This window comes from Strix uralensis, chromosome 3 (genome assembly GCF_047716275.1).
Source record: "Strix uralensis isolate ZFMK-TIS-50842 chromosome 3, bStrUra1, whole genome shotgun sequence".
In the NCBI taxonomy this organism is placed as follows: domain Eukaryota; kingdom Metazoa; phylum Chordata; class Aves; order Strigiformes; family Strigidae; genus Strix; species Strix uralensis.
The window spans coordinates 22,444,390-22,449,101 of record NC_133974.1 but is presented as its reverse complement, the minus strand read 5'-3'; the positions used below and the strand labels follow the sequence as shown (position 1 = coordinate 22,449,101).

Here is a 4,712-nt window from a genome sequence, read left to right as displayed (position 1 = left end):
CGTCGGGAGCAATCAGTGTCTTCCTTAAACAGACCGCTGTGGGAACCAACATGAACAAGGCAAGGTATGTTCCAAACAAGAACAGCTCTGCTAAATATTAGTCCTTACCTCCCACCCAAACCCATTCGGGATTACAGAAATGAATGCAAAAAACAGAGACCTTTGGTCATACCGTTCTGGAGGTTTAGCTCTCATGACAGGATTCTTTCAAACTCAGGATTACTTTGCTAAGAAGCCAGTTTTGCTGTAAATGCAAATAAGACTGTGCTTGGTGGATTGAACAGCAGGATGAGCCATAATGGCATCGTGGGATCTTGCACTGTCACATTAATTGTGTTGCCAGCACCTGCGATCCCTTGTAACCACACCAGAGGTTGTTCCTGCTAGGAAGTCTACTACTTAAATACAAAGAAGGTCAAGAAGAGTCACAAAAGGACCTCGTAGTCAAAGGTCCCAGGGTAGGCTCTATGTAAGAGCACTAGTGCCCATATCTATCCCTCTTCCCAAATTTAGTGAGGGATGTCAGAGCATTTCAGTGGTTCTCACCTATCTCAGCTATGGTCTCCTCCAGAATATGATTTGGATATATGCTGGGCAGCCTTTCTTCTGGCTATTGAAGGAGTTCTGTTGAGCTGATGTGTAACTCTTGGTACCTCCATCTCCACAAAAATGGCGTGAATTATGACACACATCTCCGGTGTGGCAATCTCAACCAGCTCTGCTGACAGTTCATTTCTCAGTAAGAGGTTATGTACTGAGCAGTAGTGGAGGGCAACATGCTTACTTGTTTATTCGCTTTATTTTTAAATTTGGATGTGTTTTTTAAATGTTGTCTGTAACACTACCCTGCTGGGAGGGATCTCCATGCCTTTCATTCCTTGAGGTTTTTGGGTCCATGGTTACTCTGCTGGTCTCTGGAAAGCATTTAATGCACATACTTATGAGCAGGGAGCAATTCGTGCTATTACAAACATATTGCTGATTAAATAACCCTGTTCCATTTTGAATTTCATATTGTGCATCTTCACAGTGATACTCTGGCTTTCAGTGCAGACCACGGCGATGCTGCCTGCTCCTGGACCGCTCAGCTCTTGGACTGCTCAGCTAAGCAGCACTTGCACCATGGGTCTGGGCAGTTGTGCATCCTTTTTGTTCTCCTGCTGCTCCACTGACAGTCCCACCAAGAGAGTGGCTACAGCATGCCGGCCCCCGCTCCACACAGATGCAGCTCCTATACCTTCCTGAACGAAGCAGCTTGGTTGACCTTGGATGGAGGTGGAGAGGGCACGAGCCTGCCAGCGTCAGCCCATGTGCCCTTGCCCTGCTGTTTAGCGATCACTTGAGGTTCCAGTTCTTCTCCCTTCTGCCATCTGCTTCATATAGGCTTTTCTTATGTTAATTACTAACCTACTTATTTGCTTATGAATAGGATAAATTATGTTTCTCCCCGGAGAAATCAAGTGCTCCCAATCTGAGGTTCCTTCAGAGAGAAACCTGTGCCCAGGCTTGACAGAAATAATTGTCTTTGCCCCAGCGTAATGACAAAGAGATAAGCAATCTCTGTGGCCTGGCAGTTTAGTGAATCTACCTTCTCTTCCTAATGGCTGGATTAGAGGCTTTGTGCTCCCAGGCTCTGGAATAGTTTCCATCTCTCAGAGAATACAAATAATTGCTAAGAACAAACCATGCTATCACAGTTGTCATATATTTCTTGGTTGAGTTATCAGCAATAACTTATCTATTACCCAGGGTTTATTGTTTTGGCACCTTTGGGGAACATATATGAAGCACAATGAATATAAATCACGTTGCATTTTGACAGTATCTTAAGATTTATGGAGAAACTAAAGAGAAAACAAAACCATTTTGTACGTGGAAAGGATGGGAAAATTATTGATTCAAAAAACACTTAGAATGGTCTTGGTCTGGTAAGACAATGAGCGTAAGTTTAAATTCAGATCCATGGAATAATGCCAGTGACCTGAAAATACTAAGGGACTTTTAAGCAGCTTCGCTGAAGTGAATGGGGGGGCAGGGAGGGAAATGTTTGTGATTTCCAAAGACACAGATAATGCTTTTGAAAATCCTGCCTGCAATTCATACTGTTTATAATAAATTAACAGTCACGAGGAAGCCTTTTCTATTTGGTTTTCAAGGAAAAATGTTTGCCACCAGAACAGGGGCAACAGCCTCTTTACATCCATTAATCTGTGTTCAACCCAGAGACCCTGAAGCTATAACACCACTGCCATTTTCCCCAAAAAATCTTTGATTTTTAGCCTCTTTTGTACAATTCTTTACTTCCTCCTAGGTCCTGTAATATACCTCTAATCATTAAGGTGATTCCCAGAGCATGGAAGTGAGTGACCTAATTCCTTATAAACTCTGTTCAGCCCACCTGAGTTGTAGGCAAAGATTTGAGCTTTGAATCAGTTGAAAAATACCTTGTGGCAGAAGTACCTTCTTCTGTTGCCCCAATGCGACGAGGACAAGTGGGCTGTCAGTCCTGCCCTTGGCTGCCCGCTCAGCTAAAGCTGCTGGTCTCATGACATCCATCTCTGATGGCAGCACAAATCTGTATCCTCAAAAAGACACATCCTTACATTGTTGCTCCAGTAAGATATCACCTAGAATACCAGGTTGGTGCATTATGATAAATCAAAATTATATTCCAACTGAAAAATGCCAGAGTGATAAAAACTGGACAGTTTGAAACAAATTAATTTGCTGTGGGTTGGATTAATGCCTAGTTTGAGCAAAAGTAGTTTTTAAAAAAATATGCCAATATTTCCACCTACAAATTAGTAATTACATTAGGCTGGCCATAAACTTTCATCAACCCATATTTTAGAGGTCTGCCACTAAACCAATTTATCAATTATGCACATAGACATAATTTGTGCTTTCTATAATAGTGATAAAGTAGTTAGAATTCAGAAGAAGAAGCAAAATGAAGAGAGCTTGATTAGGAAATGCCTAGAAAAACTAAATCAGAAGAAACAAATGTCTTAACCAGGTGATTATCACAGAAAAACACAGTGAAAAATGACAAGTCCAAAAGTAAGAAAGGAAACAAATTGAGAAAAATATCTGTATTAACAGCTAACAGGCATGAAAGATTCTTGTGCTAATAAACCTTTAAACACATATACTTCTGCTTTCTGTCCTCTTCAGAACAGATACTGATGATCAACAACAGGAAAAGTGACATTGTGGATTTCCAACTGAACATGCACAGAAGCCCATGCATTACCGAGTACAGGACATCAAGTCCCAGGATGACAACTTGTCCAAAGGCTTTTGTGCTTTATGAAACCAGCAGTTCAGAAACACAAGACTAATGATCCTTTGAAAAGAAATGATGATTGGATGGTTCATTTCATGCACTATGTGACCAGATCTTTGATCATCAGTAACAGAAGGTGCAAAAGTTTTCATTGCCTATAAAGGACACTCTTAAGCATCAAACATCACTTCGCCTACTCAACAGCAGTTCTGTTTACAAGATTATTCCCATTATTTCCACTATTTTATAATCCTTAGCTATTATAGGAACTAACATCTAGGCTTATCTAGGCTCCCTTTCTCACAAAAGATTGGACCAGATGACCTTTCAAGGTCCCTTCCAGCCTGGGCTGTTCCGTGATTCTGTGAAAATATTGTTTATTCACTTTGTTCTTATACTTTAAGAGGTCCAGTTTATATGTACTGTTAAAATAATTAAATTCCTCAAAAAAATGTGAAGATCCTGGTTGTGTGGCAGTCTGCAAACCTCTACACAGGTGAAACAAACAAGCAGCACTTGGGATAAATGACCCTTCTTTGGGTCTGAGGTAGAAGAAGCAAATCTGAAGAAAGGTCAAGATCAGATTGAGAAAGACTGAGAACAGAACATCTGCTCTGAGTTTAATTTAAGTATTTTAATGAATTAGACAATATGCAAAAAAGGAGTAGAGTGGTAGAGGATCTTAGAAGAGAACAGATGATAAGGTCATTAGTCCCAGTGGAATAAAAAGAGAGAAAGACATTTGTAGAAGAGAAAGCTTAATAGGAAGAAGTTTTTCTATTGTCTATAAAACAAGTGGAATTACAAATTTTCATTTTCAAGTTCAACTTTTGAAGGGGAACAGTGCTGAGAGCTCAAAGTCGAAGTGTCTGCTTCATGAAAAATATTCTCCCAATGCTTACCTGATGTTTATGTACATTAGTGAAGGTGTGTTCACCTTGGTGTATACAGCTTGGTTAGTTTTGTCTTTGTAGAACCATTCTCTACTTGATACCTGGATGAAACATATCACATTCATAAAAGGATCAGTATCTATACATTTCTTTAGCTCCGTTGGCAAGGGATACTTACTGTGATGGCTGCAGAGTGGTGTTGACTGGTTTTAGCACTTAACAGGCATTTTGGCATGTCAAAAGACAGCTTCTCTTCCTACAGATCTTGCCTTTCCTCTGTCTTCAGATTGATAGGGCTGTAACAATACAAAAAAACAAAATGGGAATAAGATATTTAGTGTTTTATCTTAAAGAGAGCAAATCCAAATATTTTCAGATCAACCATCACCTTTTGGTCCTTCTGCCTCACACAGGCAAAATGAAATGTGATTTCACCTATGTATTAGACTTCTTTAGCTTTTAGCATAGTTACACCAAACTGTGGGAGCTTTCTGACTTGCTTTACAGCTTGAAATGCAGTTACAGGACTTTCT

At 40.1% G+C, this 4,712-nt stretch overlaps 1 long non-coding RNA gene across 1 annotated transcript; it reads left to right on the top strand.

Moving 5' to 3' along the window:
* The first annotated feature begins 647 nt into the window (after positions 1 to 647).
* Positions 648 to 3,744, top strand: LOC141941734 (uncharacterized). The gene is made up of 2 exons (XR_012628402.1): positions 648 to 1,344; positions 3,175 to 3,744. It is a non-coding gene; the product is annotated as an uncharacterized LOC141941734 (long non-coding RNA).
* The last annotated feature ends 968 nt before the right edge of the window (positions 3,745 to 4,712 follow it).